The sequence below is a fragment of the Cyrtonyx montezumae genome, unplaced genomic scaffold (assembly GCF_038088225.1).
Source record: "Cyrtonyx montezumae isolate F1298 unplaced genomic scaffold, pur_monq_1.0 scaffold_0, whole genome shotgun sequence".
Taxonomy (NCBI): Eukaryota; Metazoa; Chordata; class Aves; order Galliformes; family Odontophoridae; genus Cyrtonyx; species Cyrtonyx montezumae.
The window spans coordinates 32,584,188-32,596,017 of record NW_027071824.1 but is presented as its reverse complement, the minus strand read 5'-3'; positions in this window follow the sequence as shown (position 1 = coordinate 32,596,017).

Sequence of the window (11,830 nt, the reverse complement as noted above, 5' to 3'; positions counted from 1 at the left end):
CTTATAAATGTTTAGTAGCTGAATCACTTCCCAGCCAGCAATTGTGAGCTCAGAGATGGAGGCATCTGTTCACACAAACTGAGGTGTGGGAACAAATTAACTCTTGGTTGGAATGAGGGGGAAGTTCCATTTTAAACAAGTATCTCAAGCCCAAAGGCAGGAAAATGCTACACACTACCCTGTGACATATTTGATAGGGACTTTTCAAAATCACACTGAGGAGGTTTTTGAAATCACTACTAAAAAAAATAATGAACAGCAGACAAGCCACAGTGTTGCACCTATTACTGTCTGTTGCCAATTCATCTCAGCTTTTCATTTTGTAGCTTGGCCTAAACAGTTTACCAAGTTCTGTCAGTATGCACAGCGACATGATTTGATTGTTCTGGGGCAGAAAAGCTTTCACTGGTGCAAAAAGATTTAGAGGTCCTCAGTCTGAATTTGCTGGATTCTGACGGTTGAGGTGCCCCTAAGCCTCTGAGCTGCTAAACATAAAGCCTTGCTGTTTTCATCCTTCTTTTTTCTACTCTGTTATATGGCTGCTGACTACATTTCCTAAATGCAACACACTGCCTCTCAGCATCCGAGCTGGCTTCCCATCCCTCCTATGATAGAAACCTATTCAAGAACAGTGCCCACAAGATTTTCCCAAAGCTGTTCAGTGGGCCAATAAAAGCTTCACGGACAAACCCCCTTCAGCCATTTAAAGTATCTTTTCCAGCTGAAGACTCTGCATTCCTGATAGTAATTTTCTTGAGGTTAATTAGAATGTGTCCAATGTTCATTGTATTCCCTGAAAGCTGCTATAAAGCAGCAGAGACCATTACAGCTCTTACTTCTGATAGGGACAGCTTTAGACTTGGCTAAGGATGGGCAGGAAGAGGAAGGGAGGAGGGGAGGAGAAACAGGAGAATGGTCAGACAGGAGGCAAAAATAACTGAGCATTTGGAGCCTTGCAAAATTCACCCAGGAGCTCAACTCCTGCCAACTTTCACACATAATCCTGCCCTTGTAGATTAGTGCTAAACCCTTGTACACCCCACTGTGTGCTCCACAGCCAGTGCTAGATAACAAAAAAGACCTCGTCTGCAAACAGACAACCCCTCTGAGTTCCAGCATAACTTTAAATAAAAAAAAAACGAGGTCTAAAACTCAAATTTTGGAACCAGTTTCTCACAACGTGATTGATCTGGACAGCTTCGGGCTCTTTTTAAAAAATATCCCTATGTATCCTTCACTGTGTAATTATTCTTAACCACTGTATATATGTCAGCATTCCTGCAATCCTTTATATTTGTATGCATTATCTTATGCATAGCTCTGAATGGATGGTTAACAATTTCTTGCAATAGAGTGTAACATCTCTGAATTCACAGGAATTACGTTTTACAATGCGGTTTGGGCTTAGATTTGTACATATAGTGCTTTGGGTCTCTGTTTCGTTAGGCTTTCTGGCCTCTGAACACCAAGAGTCACAGAAAACTGTTGACCACATGCACAACATAACACAATCAAGAGCTATCAGCTTTTCCCTCAAGGTTGAGAACTAGAAGCAACAAATTAAAAGGTGCCTCACTGTTGCTGTTTCTAAAACCACAAGAAGACTTGCATATACAGCTGACTGAAGAAATTTTCATAGCAGTCCCTAAAAAAAAGAAGCTGGGGACAAGCTAGGGACTGCCTTTATGTCCAGATAACGACTCAGGAAACAGGAAAGTTGAGCAAAGGCACAGAAAATGCTGCTGGCCTTCATGGGGAAGTAAATTAGGGCACTTGGGTGAAATGGCAAGATGTAACGGCAGCACTGAATATTCTCTTCTAGAGAAACCTTTAGAGAAAATTTTCAGTCCGTGCTGCCAAGTGAGATGGCACAGTTGTAAGGTCTGACTTTGGAGTGACAGCTCCATGGAGGATGAATGTTTGGCTTGTGTTAGGACCAGAGATGAAAAGTTACTGTAATTTCTTTTTTAATTAACTGGCTTGTGAGTAAAAGGAACTAAAGCATGAGAAAATTAGATCTGTGTTTCCTCGCCCAGCCTCCCAGTAGGCTGTACCTGCTGCAGCAGTAAAAATTCCTCTTTCCCTGAAGATGACTTTAGAAAGAATAGGGAAAACAAAATTCTGAGAGCTCCGCCTTTACAATAAATGTGAATCACACTGACCAAATACTGAAAAGGCGAAGGGCAGAATCACTGGTCAACCTGCAGGCATCAAAATCTTGTCTTTAAAGAAAATTAAGCTAGAGATCTCTTTTGCACTATGTGGGTATTTGGGCATACTACAAAACCGGGTCAGAGCATCTGCAAGATCACACTTGAGTTTCAAAACTGCTCCCCATCCATTCAGAGCTGCAAATAGACCATTCAGGTAAATTTACCACTCAGGTAAAGGAATTTTGTGAACTACTGAGATGGGGCTTGAACCCAGAACTTAAAGGAGTGGATCACAGACAGGTATCCTCGAACTTCCAGCAGCTGTTGCTGAAAAGTCAAGCACTGGAGTGAAGCTGTAAAGGAAGAACGTTTGCAGGCTTTTTATCAGCATCATAGAGGATTGGTATTGTTATGAACAAAAATAATAATAATGGTACTAGCACCTAGATACTTAGGTGTTTATTTGCTTTCAGCCTTAATTAATTAGATAATTAAAAGATATTAAGATAAACATTTCAACTATTTACTGGAGAGCTGGCTATTTATGTGAGAATAACCCTCACTATTCATAATCAGTTAATTAATCTCTAGAAGATGATGCATGAATTGAAAACTTCAGGTCCTGATGCTGGGTGGGGTATTTGTCAGTCCAAAATGGCAACTACACCTGTGATAGTGTACTTCCCTCTGCACCCCAACCCGGCCTTTCACACATAGGCCCGGTCAAGCAATAACAACTAGAGGCAGAAGTGATGGATGTTGTGATGGCTGCATCCAGCTCAAATTGGAGGAGATACAACACAACAGCCAACGGCTAATTGAGGATACACCAACAAAAGTACAGCTGGTATTCAAATATTATGAGTCAATTAACTCACCCTGTGAACAGGCATAGTCCATAACCCATTCATCTCTCTTTTATGGCAGTGGGCTCAGTGCCAGGCTCTCTCTTTGAGCAGAGATGTCTCCCAGCTTTGTTCCTTCAGGTCAAAAGATTCCTTACCCACAACAAAGCCTTGATAAGTGACTGAATGCCAAAACTTTGCAAACTTTGTGAAGTTGCATCTTGGATTGATTATGTAAATAATCTTTTAGACATAAATTGTTGACCAAGCCTGGGGCTAAGATTGGCTCCAGCTGCACCGAAACTCCTCAGAGCCGAAGTTTGGAAAGAACGGTGCCCTCTCTGAACCTCAAAACTCAACAGGAGAATCTCCTGGATGATTCCATCTGTCCCTGTTTTCTATGCAGTAAATATCTGGACATACTTTGCCATTGAATCTTGTTAAATCATTGTCTTATTCTATATTACACTTTGTTAAATTACCATTTATTGATATTGTTATATCAGTAAAACATATTTCTGCTTCTCTCCTATGAGTGAATTCCAGAACAGCTCCCCAGCATGCCAGCAATCACCAGGTGAAGAAAGGAAAAGGGGCTCAAGGAATGAGAAAGTCAAGTCCTTGGTAGATCTCATTAATCTTTTTCATCAGGAAGAGAAGAATTCCAGTCTCCACTCTTTATCGTAGGAAAGGTTAATGGTTAATGAAGGCCAGAGAGTTTGTGATGATAAGCAGAGCTGGAACAGTGCAGCAGTCAGAAGAGCAGCAAAACCTTTATCAGTTCTCAGGAAGCCTGCTGGTTGTGAGATTGTTTTAAAACATAAATGTATCAGAAAACTGAACTGGAGAATTTAAGAACTAATGCCAAAACAGGGTATAAGACAACTTCCTGAAATTTGACTATGCTGCAAAAATGCTGTGGTTTCCTCTGACCGGTTTAGACATGTCAGAGGTCTTTCTGCTGCCTCTAAACCACCATCAGTAAAAAGAACACAGCAAAAAGCCACTTTGAGATATTTGGACATTTTCAATGTACATTTGGAGTTTCAGGATATGATTACTGGGTATTTTAAGCTGCTTCTGGATTAGCCTTTTAATGAGTGCTCCTCATCCAACTTTCTAGCTGGACAGGGCTTGGGGGTAAAATGTAATGCTGAAATATACCACAATGAAGAGAAGGCTCAGATGCTGGTATTGCTAGCAATTACATTTATGTTGGGAAAATTTGTTTTGGATCACACTTACATTACACATTGGTCTTCAGAGAACAACAGATACAAAGAGATTTCAGTTGAATTTTTCTATCTAATTTATTTCTGCTTATAAAACATTGTGTATACTTCAGCACAATGAACAAAAATCTAAACAGATGCCAGGAAGGATCTTCAGTTAATAATTTATTTCACTTACTTTCTGCTATGTTCCATTAGTTAATCTGGAGAAATGAATACCCCATGGGCACTACACAACTAAACAGAGCAGTTACCATGCTAGTGAACTTTGTTGGAACAAGTATTTCCACTAGTATGAAAATAGGAAAGCCTAGTTTCCCATAGATAGGTGTCATAGAACAGCCAAGAGCCCTTGCGATGATAATTCTTGCTTTGTATATCTTCCCAGTATTCCTATCATGGAGCACAAATATTTCCCCATGTCATATATATTTTCCCCCTCCTTTCATGCATGGAGATAGTTCATATTTACCTGTAAAAAGAACGTAAAGTTCTTTGCAAATTTGACTGAGGTGAAGCAGCTGATGGAGAAGAAAGGGAAGGGAAAGGGGGAGGTTGGACAAAGAGACAGGTAGAGCTGCCATATTAGTTTTGTTTTGTTGAGAAAACAGGTTGACTACCACGCTCAGTCAGTTTTGAAGACACAATCTCTGATCTACTTTTTCTTCCATTTGACTTCTCTCCAACAGTCTTACTGAAAGTGAATAAGCAGAGAAGTGGTAGTTTAATTGGCCATGCTGAAGAGTGAGAAGAGAAGCCTCTCTGAAAATTGATCCACTCAACATTTATCCTTCCAGTATTTGAATGAGATGCAACAATGCGTGGGCATTAAAATAGCTTTAATACTGATGTTCACAGTCTGATTCCAATCGCCACAGAAGTGCTTTATAATGTGAAAACATACATAACAAATACAAGACATCAGATTACGGTTGCACAGATATTCATTGTTCAGTTGCCATTAATACTCTAATCAATGGGAATGGATATTTTGGAGTGAAATAATAACACATGAACAAGACAGCTGAGAGAATGGCCATCAGCAAGGCTCCCTGTTCCCACAGAGGCTGCCTATTCTCCTGGAAAAGAAATGCTCCAAATAAAAGTTGTTTCAGGGTGCATGGAGCTCTCACTTGTATGTGATCAGAGGTAGAGTAAAACACCTGGAAGCATCAGCTATTTCAGCATTTAACCATACTAATCTGGTTTTTGTTTTTTTCATTATAGGGAGGGAGAAGTAAAGAAGAAGGATACCAGTTAAGTTCTTCGTAGGCACCTGGGAAGAGAAGAACTTTATTCTGCTGCCCAGCTAATGCTCTGAGGACAACAGGCACCCTGGCATGTGCAAAACAGTTCTGCACAGCTTTTCTTTCCTGTCATGGCTGCTTTTGTGTGCCTTTAGCCTGAACTTCTTCCTGTCACCCTTTGTCTGGCTCTGGCTGGGATGAATCACACACTCTTTGCATACTGCACATCCTCAGGCCAAATATCTCATGGAAAAGCAACCTCAGTTTAGTCACAGTTTGAATTAGATCCACTCAGGCACATGCTATAGGGGGGTTGTTGATTTTTGTTTGTTGCCTATATGCTGGTTGTTAATTTTTATTGCTTGTAAACTTTCTCTCTATAAAATCTGTGTGAAAGCTGGACTACCATGCTAAAGGGAAGTTACCAGATGGGGAAAATATGGTTGATTAAAGTGGCTGTTTCCATGTTTGCTCAGTGTTGTGACACATCTTCATATTGAGTAAGGTGATTGGCAGAAAAATAACAGCAGTGAGCACTGATGAGTGTATGCGTCATGTATAAAATGCCTGGAGCTGACTAAAGTTTGGGTTTTACTATCTTCACAGAGCTTCCAAGTCTGACTTATTACAGGTTTTGCTGGGGAAAAAAAATAAAATAAGAGTTACAGTTCCTGCTTTAGACTTCTGAATGTAAAATGAAGAGAAAGCAGGAAGACAGTTTCAGACAGGGAATTAAAGTTATTGTAACTTTAGAAATGTTCTGCAGTATGTACAATCCTATTTATTCATATTAGCCTCATTTCATTACATGAAGGAGCGATGGTTAACCCTGGAGGTTTTGGCTGACCTTCCAAATCTGTCACAGAGATTGAAGACGATCTGGAAACCATGTCACCTTCCATTCCTTCAGCACCCATCTGTAAAATGTGGATAACACTTCTTCCCCTTCAGTCTTAAATCTTGCATGCCTTGTGCAAGTTCTTCTGTATGTGTACTTATAGACACAGAGAGAGATCTAAACAGATGTACACAGGCTGGTCCCAGTCACCTCTGATTTTTCTGGCCTCTGGCTGGTGTTACAAAGTGAGAATAAACAGTACTTGGTAGGGAACAAGTCTGGTGGCCAACTCCTTATCTCACTTACTGACCTACAAGTGGATACCAATAAGAGCTGCAAACAGTTGTTCCTCTGATGTCCTACAGGTAGCAGTGGATGAGTTTCAAGATTTATACCTTTGTATCATTATGGCACCTGTGAGTAGCAGGGCTCCATGGGGAAAAAATCAGCTGAAATGAACAAGAAATGTGTTAGTAGCTCTTACAGGGAACACCTGCACAATGAGAAGTTTCATTGCAACTGCAACAAAACCTATGTTAGACATGCCTGTTTGTACAACAAAAGTCCTTGAAGATGTCCCAGGAGATTTCCCACAGTGAACTTCCTATAGCTGTGGCAATGAAATGATGATTGAGGGACTACGGGGGGGCTAGACCAGCTTTTGAATTACCCAAACAAAAATCAAAGCCAAAGAAGGACAAGCAACTCAGAGGTTACTCTAATACCAAGCATCCATGATTATCTCTAGGCCTCCTGAATAATACAAGAGACTCCTGCTGAGCAAGCAAGATGGCTGTGCTGGTAGCAGGGGCAATTCCCCTGCTCCTAGCCCCAGATGCAGCAGAACCACCCCCAGCCAGAGGCAAATAGCAGGTACTGGGGCTGGTGCTTGCACAAAGGGTGTTTCTGATGACTGAAACTTTATTTTCATTTTTCTCACCAATATTTGTGATACCCAAATGTTCTGCCTGGAAAAAGGCTTTGCAGTGCACAGTCATTTATAGAGGACTGAGCAATGAGGTACAAACCTTGGTGATGAATTTTATTTTAAGTAATCTTATAAATGGCAGAATAACCAGACTTAGTCTGGCTTGATAATTTATGAGCTAGCTGACAGGCGATAGCTTAATAATACTCCCCTAGAGGGCATGAAGTGTTTTTTGCCAAAATGAACAGTCCTTCAGAGGTTTTTTAACTTTTCTAAGCAAGGCTTTTCCTGTCGGGCTTATTAGCAAAGCTTCCTGCCCACTTGGGGCATACTCTAAGGGGAAAAATATAGTATGGAATAATTTCTGTATAACAAATGCAATTTGACTGGGCAGCACAACGTCAGGAAAAATTACTCATTTCAAGGGAGGCTTTGCCATGACAGCAGTTGAATATTTAAATGTAACCACTGGCCAAAAATTCATCAAGGGTATCCCCTTACTGGGCTTACTTTTCAGGCCTGATATGCAGAGGGCAGGCATCTTACCCTGACAGTTCTCCCTCAGTCACTCGGAAAATTCAGCTAAAGCTTTTGCATTCAGCATCACTCTTTTAACTATTTTTTTTTTCTGATGAACTTTGCAAAAAATTTGGAGATATAGAAAAAATACATGTCCAAAATGAAATATACATACAAATAAATGGAAAAGCATGGTATAAAATATTCTAACATCTGGTTCTAGATTTGACTATATGACACAGCACTCTAAAACCCAAGAGAAGCTCATTCTGCTGTCATACTTACTCTTTCCCTGCTTCCAGGTGTGACAGCTTTCTGAACTGACCCTTCTGGCTGCAGCCCCGTGGTCAGCCCAGGGATGGAGCACCAAATAGATGATGTTTCTGCAGAGATCCCTTTGTTGCATTTGGGAGAGCCATGCTGATGTGTTGAGCATGAGGCTGTCCAGGGACTGTGACTGTGCATGCAAGCCATGCATCTGAAGGTCTGTACAGCACTTGGAGATAGACAAACAGTCTAATTCTGTTCCTATGTACAAACAGCATAACCTATGTGGATGAGTTATTTTCCCAAATTGAGAGCACAGTCTGGTCTGTTGCCAGGTGCATTTAGGCTACAACATACGCAGACTTTGCAAAAGATCCTTGACATAGCCACAGTGTTTTCTGTCCTTACCGAATTTCAGTGAAAAGAGATGTGCTCCAGTGGGGAGCAAATAGGAGTAGGAGAATAATGTCACACTCATGCTATCAGCAGGTAAAATGCTGAAGAGGATAAAAAAAAAATCAAACTGCATTTAAGCGTCAAAGCAACATAGTAACTGATTTAATGTACACTTTCTTTTGAAGTAGGTCTCTATTTGCTCACTCTGCTGATGAAGGAAGTACCAGGGGCTGCTCCTCACATCACCAGGATCATCAGTTTCAAGCAGTTGTCATAGCCTCATTAGCAGTGTCCTCTTTGAGAAGAAGCATTTCAAATCTCAGCTGGGCAGTGTGGAATCAAGCACCTGTGACAAGCAAAGCCTTCTGCTTTGGCTCAGACAAAAAGTCTGCACGGCGCTTGGGCAACACTCCCGCATTGCTTGTCTCTTGCCACATCTCACCTGCACACAGGGGACTAGCCCAGCCCCTTAACACACCCACTGGGCATCACTGTAGCACAGAAGCTGAATGACATCTGCCTTGTAGCAACTTGCTCGCAGTAGCCCTGAGCCAAAGTCCGTAGGAGACCTGCTGTTCTCACCCAGCATTGCAATGGCTCCATCCTCCTAAAAATACACTCCTTTCTAGCCTAAGAATAGCATGTGTGAGGTGGTGCATTTTTTTGTGAGTGGTTTACTCTTTTTTTTCCTGATCTCATTTATTTCCCATCATTGTGCCTGTGATTACTTTCCCTCCAAACCCTCCCTCTCCCTCCAGCCAGCTTGCCTTGCCTAATTCCTCCCGAGACGTTATCAGCTGGGATGATGAGCAGCTGAGCTCCCGTATTACTGCTGACGCAGGCAGGCTGGAAAACAAGGCACTGAGCACCATCCTGGTGGGGTTATGGCACTGCGTGAGGGAAGGAGGGAGGCTGATGGGCTGGCCCACAGCAAGAGCCTGTAACTCCTTGTCACCAGCTCCTTTGGTGCTTGGGCATGGGGGGAGACCCTGTGCTGCTCTGCCTTCAGCCAAGCAGCTCCTGGATCCCTGGCAGGTCTGAGCTCTGTGTACTGTTATGCTGGCAGCTTTGCAAATGGATCCAAGGCCCTTTTATTAGTTGTTTTTTTTTCCCCCTGCACTCACCCCTAAGATAAAAGAAATGTATGTGCTCTAAGTACATCAGGCAGCTCTAGCAGAAAATGCTGCATGGCTGCAGGAGGTGAAACACTGAAGCAAGATGGAGCATGCCTTCGGCGAAGGGCTTTGAGAGGATCCTCTAAAGCTTTGCTTTAGAGTCCTGTGATAACACTGGCTTTGGGGTCAGGAGCAAAACCAACAAGCAGCAGGGATGTTGTTTGCATCTGCTGGCTCAGAAGCCTCACCAGCGCCTGGCATGCTCTGTGTTGCTGGCACAGTACACCAAGGGTTAGAGCAAATCTCAAGCTGGTGATGGCATCCAGAAAAAGCACCACACTTTGAGAAGAGCAAGATGATGATCCAGGCTCCCAGCTTCATGCACCTCCAGTCTGTTTCACTGCTTGACTGTAAGCATTTGACACTGTTGATTTTGAACAGAGCAGTCAGTTGAAACAAAGGCTGCGGTCATAATAGTGATACAGGTTCAGATTAAAACAGCCCTCACTGTGGCAGAAAACTACAAAGGATATGTGAAGGTGTAGAATGAGGTCCTTAAGGATGGTTGCAACCATGTTGTTGAAAACTGCACTTAAAGAAATGGCCGCATCCTTCTGACCTGCCAATCAGTGTAGATGTGTGCTCACCGATGTCTCAATAAATACTGAGAAAACAAATGGGTGCAATCTCTAATTGCCACAGTACCAGGAGAATTCAAGCACAGCCCAGGAAAGCAGCCCTAGCCCATCACCCTGTGTCAATATGAATGGGCTGGTAGGGCCAGCATCTCCTGGGATTGTACTTCCACAGCTCTGCTTGTAAGAGGAGGGATTTATGGTTTTTACAGCTTAGCAACTGATTATAGAGATAATGGGAGCAATTTATCAGCAAGCTAACCTTTATAAAAACTTCCTAATGTGATGATCTTCCTATCACATAGTACATCTTAATATGAATAATAATGGTCTCGTGGATTTTGCTGTTTCAGGTTTTCCCTGGTTTGTGGTCTTTATTTCCCCTTTTTTTCTGCAGAAATTGAGTGCTCCTTTCCAAACACATCCCCTCACTGTATGAGCCTGCAGCACTGGTCAGGCAATTAACAACTTCATCCACAATCAATACACAGAGTTTTTCTGAGTACGTGATGCCATGAGCAGGGAGATGAAGATAGATTTTTCCTAGGTAAGCTTTCCACAATATACCTGAGTGTTTACATGTCTTGTGGTAAATCCACTTGCTTCCTTTTTATCATGACAAAGAAATCAATCAGTGATATTTTACTTGTCCATCAAAAAACTAATATGTAGAAGATTTATAAGCAAGTAGAGTACACTTGACAGTGAATTACTGAATGGGGACTCAAGAGACTCAGGTTAGCCCCTGGCTCTGACAGTCTGAGAAGCCTAGTTAAGAGTTCTACTGTGCAGGACAGGTGTGAAAATACTCCAGGCAGGCATCAGTCCCCTGGGCTTTACTTTGTTCCTGTGGCAATAGAACAAAGAAAACGCTGTGTGTTTGATTAGCACTATTACCATACAAAGGGGAAACTAGTCCATATTAGGGAGCCAATTTACAGGAACAGTTGGTTTACTTCCTGACAAGCAGTACTGCCTATGAGAGCTCAGCCTCGAGCACAGCTCCTGCTGACTTCAGTAGGAATGTGGTGTGAGTCAAAAGAGATGGCTCAGTTGTGCTCTACAGAGAAGCATGATCATAATTATAGTAAGGATTATAACTGGAGATTTCTGAAGCCAATCCGGCCACTTCTGTTAACATCAACAGCTATCTGGTGGATAAATTCCCGGACTAATTCCTTTTTAACACCTCAGCCATAGGACTCATCATTAGACAAATGCCATATCCTAATATATACTGCATCTTAAACACAATGAGAGCTTCAATCTGTTTTATAATCCCTATGATATTCTTGTTGCCCACATACTAGGGAAGAAAATTTTACTGTAGGCAGAAGACTGCACAGATTGTTCCCCATCAGAAGGTTCTTGGTCTTCTTGTCCCTGAAAAGTGATAGGCTCACGCAGACTTTTGCTGCATGACGATATTTGTAGAATAAGTACTAAAGAAATTTAAGAGATCTGCTGCAGCTTTCAGTGCTGCAACTTAAAAAAAAAACCAAACAGCATACTAAAACATACCAAATTCATAAATTCAAAGATCAACAAGCTGTTTAAAAACTTAAGCAGTTCAGAAGTTGATGGTCACCAGCCAACCAAAAAACCTATTTTCTTGAATGAAATTGAATTTGACAAAGTTAACAAAGACCTTCAAT